The sequence below is a fragment of the Balaenoptera borealis genome, assembly GCF_965194805.1.
Source record: "Balaenoptera borealis genome assembly, chromosome: 11".
NCBI classification, from domain to species: Eukaryota; Metazoa; Chordata; class Mammalia; order Artiodactyla; family Balaenopteridae; genus Balaenoptera; species Balaenoptera borealis.
This window is the reverse complement of record NC_138868.1, coordinates 62,901,912-62,920,038: the sequence shown is the minus strand read 5'-3', so window position 1 is coordinate 62,920,038 and position 18,127 is coordinate 62,901,912. Positions and strand designations below refer to the sequence as shown.

Sequence of the window (18,127 nt, the reverse complement as noted above, 5' to 3'; positions counted from 1 at the left end):
CTGTAAGACTGCGGAGTCCTTAAAGGGAAGGATTGGATCTCATTCATCTTCGTACTCCCAGGACCTAGCACAATGCCCAGCACTAAGCAAAACTAATAAAATTTATGTCAAATGCATGTATACAAGAGGCCTAGGATGTCTTTAACCATTAGCAGTAAGAATATAATGGAGAATCTACCTAATTTCAAGGTGGGAGCCAAGTAAGAGATACTCAGGACTTTTCTTTCTTTACTGCCTTGTAAAGAAAAGGGAATATGAGGCATTTTATAGCACTGGGGCTGAAGGCTCCCATCCCTTCCTTTCCCATTCTCCATACCACAAACACTGAAGTGAAACCAGAATACCAGAGTCCTCTTCAACCACCAACAATGATATGTCAAACTGTAAGATTTTCCAGCTGCTTTGTGCCACATGCCAAAAGATTACAGGTTTACGTTTGAGCATGAAATATTTATTTCTGTACTTTCTTAATCTGAAAATTCTAGTTATGTAGAGAATCCTCACCTCATTTGCTGTGGACTGAATTGTGCCTTCCCCATTCATATTTTAGAGCCCTAACCCCCAGTGTGGTTGTGGAGATGTGGAGAAAAGGCTTTTAGGAGATAATTAAGGTTAAATGAGATTATAATAGTGAGGTCTTAATCTAATAGGATTAGTGGCCTTAGAAGAGGAAAGAGATCTCTCTCTCTCTCTGCCATGTGAGGACTAGCAAAAAGTTGGCCATCTGCAAGCCAGAAAGAGCTCTCCTACCAGAAATCAAACCCTGCCAGACCTTGATCTTGGATGTCCCATCCTCCAGAATTGTGAGGAAGTGTACTTCTGTTGTTTAAGCCACCCAGTCTATGGTATTTTGTTATGGCAACCTGAGCAGACTAATATACCATGATGCCATGATGGCCTTACATGGTGATGTTCAATGATTTTCTAGTGCCCAGGGTCAAGGTCTCATTGCTAGGGAGAAATATGTAACCAGTTGAGTGTCCTTTTTAATCCAAAGCATGTAAATTCTAATAAACACACAGCCTCTGCAGTGTCAATATCTTCTAGGAAGGGTTATTAAAATTAGTAATATAGTAGGAAAAAGGCGACGATGTAGAAGGTAAAGGGAATGAATGAGCTGCTTTTAGAGGATCACTGTGCTTGTCTTCATATTCTGTGGTCTAACCAAGAAAGCAACATATTTTATCAGATTTGCTAACTGTTCAACCAGAAAATTTGATAAAATATGAAAATAAAGTAAAACTCATCAAATACTATCCTTCCTTTCCACACCTCCTTTTTGCTCTAGGTTACTCTGACTTATAAACAGAATTGGTTTGCTTTTCATACCATCAACTCCACAATTCCTCAATATGGGAGAACGTTTCTACTATGAGGAGGGCTTCTGACTTTTCACCAGAGTTTACAGCAAGGTATGATGAAAGGAACACTGTCCAGGTTAGGAAGTCTGTCCATGGTGTTCATGACCATAGCACTATCGAACTATGTTATTTCACATGAGAAGTTTTGGTGAATCCCTAGCACAGGAAGGGTGGAAACTGATGTACTGTGGGAGAGGAAAAATTGTGTTGGAGGTGGAAGATTTGGAGGGGATTGTACTTGGGAAGGTATAAGAGAATAAGAAAAATATATTTCTTCTTCTCTGAACACCATCCTGACCTAGGACTTATTTTCATTGTTTTCTAAGCTCTTTGGATAGGGTCTTTGTCACCTTTATTGACCCCTTTCCTTCATACATTTTGTGAATTCTCTTGTTGGCACATCCACGAACAATGGGATGCAGTGAAAGACTACAGACTCAAGTTTGAGTTTGACTCAACACCTCACTGGTTGGGTGACCTTGAGCAAATGAATGCATCTTTTTAATTATTAGTGTTCTCATATATTAAAAATAGTGATAGCCATTCTTGCATGGTTTTCTGATTCAATTAAAAACTGCATGTAAAGTATCTGGTCCATTGTGAAACACTTGATGTTTCCTTCCCTCCCTCCTCCCTCCCTTGCTTCCTTCCCTGCTTCCTTCCTTTCTTCCTTCGTTCCTCCTTCCCTTCTCTCCTCCCTCCTTCCCTCCCTCCCTCTCCTTTCCTTCATTCCTTCCATTCATTTTAATACTCCACATAGTTCCAGATAGGATGCAAAGCAGCTTTTGATAACTTCTTCATTAATGATTCCATTTACTCTACTACTCCCTTGGGTTTCAGAATGGACTTGCCCTCCCATCCTGGCTTTATAGAGTGAGCAGACCATATCTCTGCTGCTAATTAGAGGGGGGAAAATTACTGAGAACATTTTAGGTAAAAATTGTCAGTACGCTGACTATGAGGAAATTCTAGGTTTTCATTTGCTTTTTAATACATGAATACTAGATCATCCTTATAAAAAGCACATTCTCTGTTTGGTGAATGTCAATCAAGGCATATTACTTCTCATTTGAAGTGAAGTGATATGTATGGAATGACTCAAGGTGCTCATCTCCCAGCTGGTGACTGCATCACGTCACCTTTATAGCTTTATTTCAGGTCTTGGGGGAAAAGGGGAGAGGAAGAGCTTCATGCAGTGTTACACTGAATTTCATAACCTGAATGAACCTTCCTTTCATAAATGATAACTGTAACATTAATGACCACTTAATGAGTCCTTACTATGGGCAAGTCACTGTTCTAAGATTTTACGTGTTCTAACTCACCTAACCCTCACAATGATCCTATGGACTAAGTACTATTATATCCATATTTTTACAGATGAGACACAGAAAGGTCAATTAATGTGCCGAGAGACACAAAATTAGCATGTTCTGGAACAAGGATATGAACCCAAGCACCCTGGATCTGAGTCTGCATTCTTAAGCACGGTGCTGCATTATTTCCCATGTCTTTCTGTTGAGCAAACTGAGTCTTTAGGCAACATGAGGTTTGGGAAGTTTCTTGCCCAGTGTAAATCGTTGGCAGCCAAACTTTTGAGATTTGAACTCAGATCTTCTGAATGCCAGTCTATCCCTTCTTCTGACAGGAGACCTAGTGACTCCACACACCATTGACATGAGTGCCCCTACGTTTATTTCCCATGATCAAATCTCAAGGAGTTTCAAGCATTACCCTTGTAGTCCGAGATAAACAGCCGTGATAGGTTCCTTCCATTTCACCAAAAGTATTATCGGTTGTATTCATAATATTGGATGGTGGTATTCATAACCTATGATGATATTTTCAGTAAATAACTGTTCCAAATTCATCTTGACTTATGAGCCCTGCTTCCATTAAAAAAAAAAAAAGTCATCCAACAGGGAGGCATTTGGAAAACAATTCCACACCAGTGCTTGCATTAATTGCTACTTTAGATGTTCCTGCTGTGAATTGAATGGAGACACTTTGGATCTATTTCTTAGAAATAACCACCTTTATTACCTCAGCTCTAGGATGCACAGTTTTGAGATTTTGAGAGGAAAATATCTTCACTAATCTGTTTCTGTTTTCCATTTTCATTCCATAAGTAATCCTTTTCATTGTTATCACCATTTTTAATGTTCTCAGATTTAATTTATGGAGGGTATGGGATGTTATAGGACATTTTTACCTCTTGCTCTCTCTGCATACAACATTCTGTTAACTCCCCAAGTGTAACATTTTGAATATCATGTTTAATTCAAATATGATCCATTATTTTATTAAAGTTGTATTTTTCCCTTTGCATATCTCTAGAATTTGCAAGAGCTCTATGGAAATGGCGTATGTGATACACAAGTAGGAATTTCTTTTAGTATCCGTCATTTCTCCAGTATTTTGAGAAAAGCAGGATGAAATGTAGCATAATGAAACGGTGCTTGTTGGCAGTTATGAACTACACTATGCCTTTTAGAAAACAAATTTAAATACATTTCAGATTAATTTATGCTTTTTCTCTCCTGGTTTCCTGAAATTCACCTATCTGGTTGTCCTCAACAGATTCGAAGTCATATTTTTTCATGTCTCCAGATTGACCCCAGAAGAATAAAATTCAAGTAAATGAGTTATCTGTGGCCTTTTAAGGCAATTAACAATTCACAATGCTTATTTGTCTCTTGGTATTGAACAAAGACTTACTTGCACCCTACTACTACTGATACTATGCTGGGATTTATGAAGGATGCAGAAATGATCAAGCCATGGTCTCTATGCTGAGGAAGTTCAGGTATAGGTTAGGAAAAAATGAAATATATACAATTAAAACAAACTCTTAGGTCTGCTTTAGCAGTATAAATAACACATTTATTTCTTCTGCCTTGCCAAACCCTCGGTGCTTTTTTGCTGAATTGTAGCATTCTAGAGCTGTGGGATCTAGAATGTGCCTAGATTGTAAATCTAGCTGTGCCTGATTGTAAACCGCCTGGCATATATCTCATTCACAGAGCCCTGTTTTCCAAGATTAGAATAAAATACACCTGGTCTGATTATGCTCCTAGGTAGCACATGTGGACATGCATAGTGTCCTAGGAAAAAAAAAATCTTAAAGAAACTCTTCTTATTTTTAATACTTCTCTTAAGATATATTGGGACAGAAGAGTGGAGTATTTAAGAACACAATTTCTGGATCCAGACTTCCTGGGCTCAAGTCCCATCATTGCTACTAGCTATGGGACTTTTTTTTTTTTTTTTTTTTTTTTTTTTTTAAATAAATTTATTTATTTTTATTTATTTTTGGCTGCGTTGGGTCTTCGCTGCTGCACGCGGGCTCTCTCCAGTTGCAGCGAGCGGGCTCTAGGCGCGTGGGCTTCAGTAGTTGTGGCTCACAGGCTCCAGAGTGCAGGCTCAGTAGTTGTGGCGCACGGGCCCAGCCGCTCCACGGCACGTGGGATCCTCCCAGACCAGGGCTCGAACCCGTGTCCCCTGCGTTGGCAGGTGGACTCTGAACCTCTGCACCACCAGGGAAGCCCTAGCTATGGGACTTTGAGCAAGCTATTTAAACTTGCTGTGCTTCGGTTTTCTCATCTATAAAGTGAGAATAATAGGACCTCTCTCATAGAGTTGTTATGAGGACTGAGGAAATATTTGTGATGTAAAGGCATTACAATTAGGTGCTTTTAAATACATACTATGAGATAGGTTTTTTTTTTTTTTTTTTAAAGAGATTTTGGGTTGAGTGCAGTTCTGTGGAACCTTTCAAATGAGTAGCCAATTCTTCCATCCCATGTTCTGACTCTGATTTTGACTTGCAGTACAGCCACTTTGAACTGCTTCATAATCATGTGCTCCACAACACCAGCACAGATGGGCAAGCAAAGCACTGCCCCAGTACAACAACCCTGGGCTTTACTGAGCTTTTGGAAGGTGACTCTTATCTGCAGCCCTAATGTAAGCAGTTGATCTCACCAGAGATGCTAGGATTACTGCCATTTGGTTGTTGAGTCATTAATTTGAAAAACATCTACCCAAGAGTGTCTGCCTTGATATCTACCCAAGAGAACATCCTCTGAGGATGTAGGGCAAGGGCCTCTAATTAGTATAATGAACTTCTGTCTTCTCAAAGCACCAGCTCTGCTTTTGGAAAGGAATCAACATCCGTCATCACTATTTGTTGCTCAGTGATATAGATACTTCCATGTGTTTCTGTGCTCTTAGGAGCTGTTCAACGGATATGAGAACATTCAAATACTGGAGACAGCTTACTTTTTATTTCTAATTAACATTTTATGTTCTAGAATATTTGTTGCCTCTTTTCCCGTATCCTACCTATTTCTAATTTATACAATTTTATCACTGATTGAGCAATAGCATGTCTTTCTGAAATAGAACTATTTTCTTTAAAGAAACTGAACATTAACTTTGAGTACTGGGCAGAAAAAAATTTTAACAATCCATAAATGTATTCATCTGATATGTGCCTTACAATATGCCAGGAAGCTGGGGTGTGATAGTGAACACAGCCTATTCAGTACTCAAGGAATACATTGTGTATTAGTGGATGCGGAAGACAATACTCCAACTTGAGTGTAGTCTATTTTTGATAGTCTATTTGTCTATTGTGACAAAATATACATAACATGAAATTTACCATTTTAACCACTTTTAAGTTTACAATTTGTGCCATTAAGTACATTTACAATGTTGTGCAACTATCACCACTATCCATTTCCAGAACTTCTATCATCCCAAACAGAAACTCTCTACCCATCCTGATAGTCTAAATGTAAAAACTTTCAGGCTTTCCCTATTTGACCTTACTAAAAATCTACTGGTTAATTTATAATAGTTCCATTTACCTGTCAAGGCTATTCTAAGAATGTTTCAGAAATACTTACAAATGTCTGAACTTCCATTATTTCTCTGATAAGATTTTATAACATTTGAAGTAATGATGTTAAGCATTTTGTTACAAGTAATGTAATCTAGCTGAGTACCTTTAGCTTTACTAAGATTAACAATTAAATATTTAGCTGTGTAGTAAATTAGCTGTGCCACGTGATCATTGGAAAATGGGTGCTCCATTTACTGCAGCATAAATGTTTTACGAGGTATTGTAATGTAACTAGTAAATTAATAATGACAATTTAGGTTTCAGCTAATTAAAATCTTCCTTAGCATTTATTAACTTGAGAGTCTGAAGTAAAACAACTATGACAGTGATAATAACTGTTGTGATGGTTTAGCTGCACCAACCAAGGATAAAATAGGGAAAATAGAATATGTGTGACTAGTTGTAAAGATAAAAATCAGTTTCCTGATTTTTTCCTGTCTTCTTTATGAATTTTGATTGGCAAATCTAAACCAGGATTAAATATTCATTGGGGAGAGAGACTTTCTCGTCAACTTCATACCCTTATTCAGTCAAAACATTTTTAATGAGAATTGACACAATTGCAGTAGCAAACAGTCAATTAAATAAATTTTAAAGAGCATCATGAATGTGCCCAGAATTGAGCTGTTACTGAAACAGCATAATCAGACATGAAGAACCCAGTTCACAATCATAGATTATTATGCCTAGAAGTTATTATAATACTAATAGCTAATAATAATAATATATTAGTAATAAGATATTATAATTATATAATAATTATTATTACATATAATAACTATTATTTATATTATTATGTATAATAATTATTATTTTAAATATTATATATAATAATAATAATAATGATGATATTAGTAATATATAACAAGCCTTTTTGCAGATGAAGAAATTGAGGCCCAGAAATATTTGGCTTTACATATCCAATATTTGTCTTTATAAATCAGCTCAGTCATAACCTAAGGCCTTATTTCATATAATGGGAACTATATGTAAGGACAATGTGAAAACATGCCAAGGAAGATACGGCTGTGCATCATCACTCCATCTTTAGTTTATTTGGGAAAACACTGTGGTTTGGTTGAGGAAGCATCAGCTTTAGAGTCTGAAAGACCTGCACTTGAATCAGCTTTGCCTTTTACTACTAGCTGGCAACGTTATTTAACTTCTCTGAGGCTCAGTTTTTCCATCTGTAAAATAGAGTTAAAGGTGGCAACTCACTAGCATAGCAGTGCTGTCGATAGTAGACGTTCAAAAGTCAATTTATTCACTCAAATAGTAATTGGAATTCTTAATAAATGCCTAATATATTCTCAGTTAAGGATGTAAAAATAAAATAGAAATAAACTACCAAAGTATCCTCCCCAAGTTCTCTGAAGAGTTCAGGCAAGTGAGGGAGAGAGTTATGTAAATAGACTACCATATAGCATGACAGCTGAAATTTATTCATCAAATTGTGCAATAAGAGAAATACTGTAGAATCAACTTGATTTGGAGGCATAAAGGGAGAAGCGGAGATGAATGAAGAGACCTCAGAGAGGGGAACGATGCTTAGGAAGAGTCTAACAGGATGAGAAGGATTCTGCCAAGCAGATGGGGTGAGGGAAGTCATTCTGAGCAGAGAAAACAGCTTGAGCAAAGCACAGATTCCTCAAAGAGCATAGCCTTTTCATGGAACAGCAGGAGGTTCATCGTGGCCTGAGCTCAGAGTGCAATGCACATGGGTGAGTGGGAAGAAGAGACTTTGGAAAGGTCGAATGGGGCCAGATGGTGAAAGGCTTGGCTTGCTAAGAAGTTTGTATTGTATTTGATGAGGGATGGATCACCGGTGACACCGAAGGGTTTTAAGAAATGAGGATGGTAGGAGGGGGGCGGGGCGGGGCGGGGCAGGGGTAGCTGTAGTGGGGAAGGGAGGGAGAGGAGGAATGGAGGGAGGGAGTAAATCAGATTCAGACTTTAGGAAAACTGATCTAGTGGCAGTATGAAGAATATATTAGAGGTGAGCAAGAGTAGAGGCAAGGTGACACTTCAGGTGACTGTTGCAGTATTCTCAAACTTCAGCATGCATCAGAATCACCTGGAGGTCTTGTTAAACCACAGATTACTGAGCTCTATTCTCAGAGTTTTGGATTCAGTAGGTCTGGAATGAGGAACAAGAATTTGCATTCTTAACAAGACCCTATTCTGAGGATCACGTCCTTAAAAATGATAAGGGGCTAACCAGGACCTGTACTGCAGCAGTGAAATAGAAGTTGTGAATGAAATTGTCAGAGGTTGTGAATGAAATTGTCAGGGCCTCATTGATTAGAAGTACCCTTATGATACATTTTTGCATGCTGAGATTTTGCTCGGCTAGTATTTCTTTGCCTGAGGCATTTGATAATGCTGGAGGGTATTAGGTGAAATAAAGTGCACCAGCTGTTGCCTACCAGAGTCAGTGTATCAAAGAAACCTGGGGCCCTCAGTGAATGTTAAGGCAGGAAACCGACCTTGGGAATTTCTTAACTCAAATTCCTTTCTTGTGGTGGTTGTTAAATGAAGAAGTCAATTCGAATTGCAGAGAAGAGATGTGTCCCCGGTCACAGGGCTGGTTATCTAAGGAGATGGGTCTCTGTTGCAAGGCGCTGCTGCAGAAGAGACTTGCATTCTGATACGTCCACATTCCCTGTGCTTTCAGCTGTATTATGGTCAAAGGGAAACAAATCTGGCTACTTTTACATTGTTTCACTATTCCAATTTTTTAAGTAAGCGTATACTTTAATAAGAAGGTTTGTATGATCCTTGGCTCTTGGTCAGATAAGATTTTTGTTTATTTGGTGCATGTGTTTGTTTTTAATCCGAACATGATCTCTGTAATGATCTTTTATTGTAATCACGGTTTCTTTTTCTTATAGTCCCATTGTTGTTCTAGGGAAATGGGCTTCATCTGCTGCTGACTGTAGGAAAAAGGTTTCAATTGACATCTTTAGCTCTGTGGTGGTTACCTCGGATTTCAAAGAGGCAGTTGATTCTTCCAGAATGTGAGGGTATTGCCTGAAAGATCCAAGCACACTGTGTGTAATAAGGTGGCTGGGGAAAAATTTTGTGCTCTTAATTAGGCATGAGATGTGGTAGCCTTCTGTCAGCAGGAGGCTCAGGACACAGGCCTGTAATTGCAATGAATATAATGGGATTACCTCACACTCGAGACTTCGTGCTCACGAACAGGGGCTCAGAGCCTTCTCTACAAACCTGCACTAGTGTGGAGTAGAGAGTGTTGTAGTGGGATGTTTTGAAGAGAGAATTGATTGTGTAATTTGGAGGATTTTTTCCTTCCTCCTTCCTTCTGTGTGCATGTGTGTGTCCATAGTGGAGAAGAAGAGCATAAAAATATTTGTGTGTCTCAATTATTGGGCTTGTAATGGAAGGGCTTTTGAGGGTTGTCTTGTATATGAGACAGTATATTCAGGATGCTCTCAATAGTGTCCAGAATAAACATATTGTACTTCTGCAAGCACTTGACGTGATTGCCTAATATTGCAGCTCATAAGTATTTACTAAGATAAAGTATTATTACATTAGTTAGTGTAAATTTCTCCCAGGTATAGGGATAGATATTGACCAGATATTAAAGGAAATGAGTGTTTTGAAAGCATATATAGAGTTTGGAATGCATTTTAATTTCAAAATAAGAGCAGGTTTGAGTTAATTAAGCACTAGGGATCTTATATGAGCCACCAATTAAGTAATCTCTCCCTCTCTCTGCCTCTGACTCCCTGCCCTCTCTCTTTTCCCTCTTCTCCCCTCCTCCCCTTTCTTTTTTTTACTTTATCATCCATTTACAAAACTGTGAGTACGTGTTTACTAAGCAATGTGTAAGACACTGTGACTGTACCAAGACTGATAAGACAGAACTTGCCTTCAAGGAGTTTACATTTTAATGTCAGAGGTAGGCATGCCACTAATCAACCACAAAGCAGTTTGTATCTCCAGTTAAAAACCAAGAGTTTGGACACACCAAAGAAGAAACAAAGAATACCAGCCAGGCATAGACTACACTTTGCAGAGAATATTGAAATCAAAGTGGTCATAAAGAACAAGGGGGATTTTAATAGGCAGAGGAAGGTAGGACAGCATTCCAGGGTGAGAAAACAGAGCAGAGGGACAGGAGCATTTTAAGGAAACTGAGTGTATTTATTCTGAATGGAGAGCTCGGTATCAGAGAGGGTACTGAGAGTTGCATCTGGAAGAAAGGGTTGGGCCAGATTGGTGAAAGCCTTGCGCGTATAATACGAAGCTAGAATCTAATTCCATGAATAGAAGGAAAACATACGAATATATAACGAACTCAGAAACCACTTAGACAAAACAATACATTGTTTAATTATGGTTAAAAACACAGGCTGGGGGCTTCCCTGGTGGCGCAGTGGTTGAGAATCTGCCTGCCAATGCAGGGGACACAGGTTGGAGCCCTGGTCTGGGAAGATCCCACATGCCGCGGAGCAACTGAGCCCGCGAGCCACAATTACTGAGCTTGCGCGTTTGGAGCCTGTGCTCCGCAACAAGAGAGGCTGCGACAGTGAGAGGCCCGCGCACCGCGATGAAGAGTGGCCCCCGCTTGCCACATCTAGAGAAGGCCCTCGCACAGAAACGAAGACCCAACACAGCCATAAATAAAAATAAATTAATTAATTAAAAACAAAAACAAAAAAACACAGGCTGTACCAAGGTTTCAAACCTAGGCTTTTGTTTATTGCTTAAGTTTGAGAAAGTTATTTAATGTCTCTGTGCCTCAATTCCCTCATCTTTAAAAATAATGATACCTCCTTCATGCGCTTGCTATACAGACTAAGTTAAATGATGTATATAAAGCCCTTAGTGTAGCACCCGGCTATAATTCTTAACCAGTATTGGTGTTTTTCTTTTTCTCCTCTTTTTCCTTTGTCACTTAAGCTAAAAGAATTGTAAGACCCTGTGTCTTCATAGAAGTAGACTAGAAAGTAGCAGGCATTTTATTCAGGGTCTTTTTGAGCCTTATTATCTGCTAGGGCTTATGGAAAACACTGGTAACACAAAGATGAATAAGAGTCCAACAGGTAAATAAGGAATTGTACTACAATATGGTAGTGCTATAATGCAAACTGTTGATAAAGTGTTTGGAGCGTGGACAAATTGATACATTCTAAGAGCTTATAGTCAAAAGAACACATTCACATTATCTTACGATATAGTTATAAGAAACTTGGACATAACCCAACATATTAATGGACAATAAGGAATTTATATTTTGTGTAAACTAAAGGTCTAAATCAGGGTTGAGTGATACCCTAAACGTACAAGTGGAATGAGGGCTAGGAAAATAGGAAGTCCATTCCCAAATGATACAGGGTGAAAAAAGAAATTCAATTTTATGAGTTTAATCTAGGAAAACTTCCTGGAGGAGGTGGATTTCTAATGCTGCTTAAAACCTGGCAAATGATATATTGACAGATAAGGTAAGAAAAAACATGTCATGACCTTATGAATTCTGACACTGTTTTGAAGAATGCAGAGGGTCCCAGTGAGAGGTGAAGAGGTGAGGAATACCTGTAAGACTGTATCTTAAAGAAGACCTGAAAAGACAAAGTTGGAGAGAAAATGGGCATGACTGGGACTGAGACGTGTGTATGGCACCCTAGTGAATGGCTTTACAATCAAAGAAAGTAATACAGAGTCTGGATTTTCAAACTGTCTTGGAAGGCAAATAAATGATTGTCCTGGAGAGGGGGAGAAATGGTGATAATGGACCATCTATGTAAGGAGAAGGCTGTGAGAGTTTGGGGAACTGATAGACTTCAGTTCACGGGAAAAAGGCAGGGACACTAGCATGTATTAAGCACTTGCTATGAACCAGGCATGATGCTAGATACTGTTTATATTTTATCTCATTTCATTCTCACATTAATTCTGCAGGGCAGATATATTAATCCCTATTTTACAGGCAGGAAAACTGAGGGTCAGATAAAACAACTCTATCAAGATCACACAGTCAGTAAGTGAGAATTAAGAAATCCAACTAGAATATTTACAATCAGACACTTTAAATTCAGTATTAAGACAAAACCACACCAATATCCTTCATCCATTCATTCATTCAGTAACTAATCATCCAGCCCTTACTGTGGGCAGGACACTGTGTCACTGTGTTTACCTTCTTGCTCTGCTAACTATGTAATCTTGGAAGAGCCACTTTTCTGTGACTGTTTTCTAAACTGTTAAATAGACTTGTGTGAGGATTAAATTCTGTAATAATCTAATCTAATGCAAAGCTCTTTCACACAGTAGCCACTCAGTCTTGTTAGTTGAATCCAAATTTATGTGTCAACAATTACCAGGTAATTACAAGCCATCCTTATTTATTCCCCAAGGACACACAAAGATCAATATTTGGCATCATTTTATGAGTTTTTTTTTTTTCATTTATTTCTGTTTATGTGCAGTACTATAATGATGATGAAGATGATGATAATAGTAATGTTAATAACAGTCGCAGCAACCTTTTATTGAGCGTGTACTGTGTGCCAGGACCTGTGTTAAGATAATGCTTTATATTATTTCGTTTAATCCTAAGCAGAAGTACATAAGTTAGAACTATTCCCATACATATTTTATATGTGAAAACTCAGGCTTCGAAAGGTTAAGTAACTTTGCTGAGATTGCACAGCCAATAAATGGCACACCAGGATTTCAAATCCCAGAATGTCTTACCACAAACCACATGCTCTTAATCATTAGGTGATACAACCTTATTTAACAGAGTATGTTAGTGAGGCAGACCGTCCTTTCTCCTGGTTAGTCAGACTTAGTGAACTTTCACTCTAATTCATGCACTTTGCAGTTGGTTACTGGTGTTCTAAATGCTTTTACTTGCAGGAGACAGTTCCATCCTCTTCCTTAATTAGAAAAAAAAGAAAAGAAAAAATGGTTTTGCTGCACATCCATAGATATGCCACAGCACACATCTAGTGAAACACTGATTTGCTTGGACAGAAAATGTGAGATCCAGTTTCTTCCTGGTTGGGGAACATTTTTCTTAATAGCGTTTAATGGTAGTCTTTCTTTTTCTCTTGCTAGGCTATCCAGGAGTAATGATTGTGGGGTTGATTTTCGACATGTGTCTTGGAGAGACTAAAATAGAACAAAGAGCAATGAGATGAGATCAAGAAAGAAGGGATATTGGTGTCAAGGCGGGGACATAAAGTGGAAAAGGGAGAGTTGTATGAACCTTTGATGTTTTAGGTTCTACACATTTCAAATTTGAGATTCAAAGTGAACAGGGAAAGAAATGGAAGGGGGTCATTTAATTTGCAGAAGCCCAGAATAGTAATTAAGATCATTAGAGGAGGAGGAAAAAATAACAACAATAACAGCTAACATTTATTGATGGCTTATGATATGCTGCACAAAGCATTCAACATGTTAATCATTCGGTCCTCTCAACACATGAATGAAATAGGTGCCATGATCGCTGCTTTATAGATGAGAAACTGAGTTTTAGAGCAGTGAGATTATCTGAAAAAGGTCACACAACCAGTGAAGCCAGAATGAAGCCCATTTCTATCTGGCCTTAGTGTTTTAGCCATTGACTACCATCTCAAACATCAGAGTGAGTCAAACCTGAAGGTCCAGAAACAGGCCCTGTGACTCATGGGCCCTGGCCTCACCTGCTCCAAAACCCCACCTTGAGTTCATGGATCCTAATTTTCCCTCGTGATAACACGCATCAATGATAATGAAAGAACTTGGCCTTTGGAGTTTAGCGGTCATTTCTACTTGCATGATTTTCAGCAAGATGCTTTATTGTCTTCATCTATAAAATGGGAGAACATAATATAAAGATTATCTAAAATGAATGCTGAACTTTTACATGGTGTCTTGTACTTGATTCATGTTCATAACAGTATATAAAATATAATAAAATGTTTTACCGCAATACCTGCCTCCCAGAAGGTACTCAGCAAATGGTATCTATAGATTTGACATCGTGAGCCTTAGCCTCTGACTCTGGAAGTATTCACAGGCATGTGCAATGACATCCATACTTCCACCCAAAGAGACAAGCCATCTGTCCTTACTAATACTAATCACCTTTCCAAGACAAGTTCTTGTATGCGACAATGCTATAGTAAAGCTTCTTGGAATAACATCTTTATTAAATAAAAGCTGTATGCCCTTAGGGGGACAGTAGTTCACAGTGTATAATCCTCTGCTTTGCATATTGAAATTCAGCTGCCAGACCTTGCAAAAGGAATTCAGAGGCATCTTAAAGTGGAGAATGACCTTCACATTTTCATAAAATAAATGATTAATGTGGGGACCATTAATTCCACCCATACTCTATTCCCCAAACAGCTTTATCCATCCTGAAAAAGGCCTTTCACTTTCAAGGATAAGTGATACATATTTTTGATACAATTTTGAAAAATCAGGTATGTAATTTATATTTGTTATACATAATAAAATATATAATTAAACATTGCTCCATAATTAAGGCATTAAAACTTGGAAGTGGCAAGAAGCTTCTCTCAAGCAGCATCCTGAGTTAGGGAGATTATATATAAATAGTTTCATAGTCTTAAGCACCGTTTTTATTCCTGTTTCATTTTCTCCAAGTGTCATTGGATAGGTCATTCTTGATTATATACTGCATTTGGATATGTCCTTTAAGCAAAGTGATCAAAGGCCACTCACCTGAGCTTTTCAGATAAAATCTAAGGAGCCAAAAGTTTAACCCACATATAATGCTGATCCATTTCACAATAATCAAATAAAATGGATTTTATCATAGATATCAATAAGTTAGTCCAAGTTTGTGCCTCAATTTGTGCATCAAAACCCTATAGTGGATAAAGTAGGGAATAAGCCATTTCTTTTTGGGGTTGTTCGGCAACGGTAAAAGTAGACATTTCAGATTCGCCTACCTGCCTTAGATTTTTATCAGCTGTGGTGAACAAGTAGTTAAAACAGACTGCACTGAATACTTTATTAATGATGATGATCCCAATAAAGTAATGAGTAAACTTTTGCCAGATCCTGTATGAAGCACTTTAGATATACCCACCTATTTAATCCTCACCATAGTACTGTAAGGTAAGTATTGTTATTCTTGTGTTACAGATGAGGAGACAGAGGCACAGAGAAGTTAGGTAATCTATCAGAGCATGATCTCTCTTAGAAGTTAAAAAAAAAAAAAAGAGGAAAAACAAAAGAACATAATAACGATGGCATGTGATTATTGTTTCCTGCATGTGTAAGACATAGGTAGGTGTTCTCTTAGAACTGGCTGGGGTTTGCTTTGAACTTAGTGTTGATACCATGATAAAGATCACTCACACATAATAGATGTTTTATACCATTGAATGGAATTGAAGGTTCCCAGCAAGCTCTCAGCTAGTTTCCTCCTGGAGGGATCAGAATATCTGAGTTGATGATTATTCTGAAGGATAAACACCTTCTGCATTACCATATCTGTCAGGGAGAAGGATTAAGTGCAGAGGAAAGGTTCACTGAGATGCCCTCATCAGGGATAATCATATCCCTTCCTTATTTTCAAGTAATGCCCCATTTGATAGCTGATGTCAGCAGGTATTGACTGGGTATGTTCTGAAAACCTGTGACTGACCCCTGCAGGGAGTTTACCAAGTGTGGAGGCTCTGCAAAACACAGAGGCAATCTAAGAACAGTGGATTGCACTTGACCGTGCAATCACATATTCCTATGAATGCTTCATGTGTCTTGGGGATGAGTGCCATAGTGAGGGCGCATTACATTTCTGGAACTCTTTGCTGTCTATCCTTCTACTACCACAAAACTGCTCTGCCTCTTTGTTTTAGTCCCATTGGGCTGGTGACATTCTTCAAATATACTGTCCACACTTAGAACTCTTCTGCCTTTGCTTACATCTCTTTTTCTTCTAGAAGGCTCTTAACTATTCCTTAAGACCCAAGTCAAGTATCATTGTGGACCTAGTAGTTCCATTTACTCCACGCTCTCTGCTGTACTCCTTTCATATCTGCAGACCCAGGCAGTGGCGTGATGGTTACAGGTAAGCAGAGACAGAGGACTGAGCCAGGCCTAAAGGCCTTGCATGGAAGAGTGGACCCAGGGCTGAGGCATCTGACAGCAGGAAGTAGATCCAGTTAATGAGGCAGCGACCTCTGAGCCTGATAAGGACATTCATTCGTCATGATTCAATGTCAGGCACTGTCAGTTAGTGGAGATTAAAAGACTTGTTTCTAGTCTTCAAAGAGCCTAGACTAGGAGGAATCATAGACAGAGTGTGAGTTCCAGAAGTTATTATCTTGGGGATCGTCTGTAGACCTCATATGCTGGGCTGTGCTTCTGGCATAGAACTCCAGTCCTTAGAACAGAGGCCACTAGAGTAAGTCCTGGGAACCAGAGTGTAGGAGAATGGTTGGAAAGCTAAAGCTTAGAATCATGGGGCTTTTCCTGGGGCAGGTGCTTCAGCTGGCAACAGAGCAAACTCAGAACAGTCAGTTTGGAAGGATGGCTGGTGCTTAGCTCCATCACATGGGGCCGAAGACAGTATAAAACACTCTTTGTTTTATGTTCCTATTGAGCTGGGATCTATTTTTCCCCCTAACTTTGTGTCAGTTAGTAGCTATGCTACCTTGGGCAATTCTCTTAACTTCAGCAGCCTAGGTTGCTTCATTTAAAATGAAGATTAATCATAATTACTTCTCTGGGTTATTCTGAGAGTTCAATGGACATTTAACTCCCTGTGCAGTGTCTCATGTATCTAAGGTCTCAATTAATGGTAATATCATCATTATCATCATCACTATTACCATCACCATCACAACCATACATATTATAGCCACGTGTTATGGGACAGACTTTAGCTAAGCACAGCCATAGCGTGCTAGAGATTACAGATGCAGAAGCAGGAATTCACACACTTCTCCATTATGACGCTTACATCTAAACTTTATGTCAGTGCTGTGGAAATTCTATTTGTCTGTCTTATTAGATTATAGGTTCAAGTGCACAGCATCTGACATTTTCAGGTTATGTTGCACAAAAGAATGACTCAGCCAGAAAAAAAGTCCAGAAATGTCTCCAAAATCTGTAGCAAGAATTAAAACCACTCTATGGTTTGTTCATTGTTATTTACTGGGGCTTTTAAACTTATGTAAAGGAAATATTAAGGAACAATTGTAGCATAATAATATTTGAAATATGATACTAAGTGCTTTGTGATACTATAGACACTTAGTTCAGAGCCATTGGATGTGATCTTATGCTCTCTGAACCCCTCGCCAACCGTAGCTCCACCATCCATCCACCTTTTATTTATTGCTTCCACATTAATCTAAGACAGAATAAGACAGAAAGCACATCACTGATGTTTTCTAAATGGTCTTAAATGGTAAGAGAGTCATTGTCTATTTTCTCATTATAATTAATTGAATTAGTGTATGACTAAGATCTCTGTGGTCCATTGATTTCAGTTTTATTTGTCATAAATGTTGCTGTCCATTCTTGGTAGAATTCTAGCTCTAGTAATCATAAGAAGACATCTGCCTCCCTTGTTATTTTCTGAAAAGATAATATATGTCCACAGAGCCAGCAAATTTGTATTCATAAACATCAGCATATAAGGAGCTGTTGTGTCAGGAACACTGAAAATGTGATAAATATTAATTTCTAAATGGGTATTTCGTCAAGGATTTTTAGAATCAGCGTTTCACGTTTTTGGTTTTGCCCTTGGAGTTTTCTAAATGATAGAAATAGAAGTCGGTGGTTTTTAACAGGGTCTTGTTTCCACCTTCAGAGGTCTGCTAATATTTTATTTTTCTACATGGTGTGATTCTACCCTTGA

At 38.5% G+C, this 18,127-nt stretch overlaps 1 protein-coding gene and 1 long non-coding RNA gene across 11 annotated transcripts in view; both read left to right on the top strand.

Annotated features, from left to right (window-relative positions):
• Positions 1-18,127, top strand: part of DLG2 (discs large MAGUK scaffold protein 2) — a 2,068,078-nt gene that overhangs the window by 1,121,449 nt on the left and 928,502 nt on the right. The window lies entirely within an intron of this gene.
• LOC309606393 lies at positions 8,172-16,551 on the top strand. The gene is made up of 2 exons (XR_014231802.1): positions 8,172-11,267; positions 11,478-16,551. It is a non-coding gene; the product is annotated as an uncharacterized lncRNA (long non-coding RNA).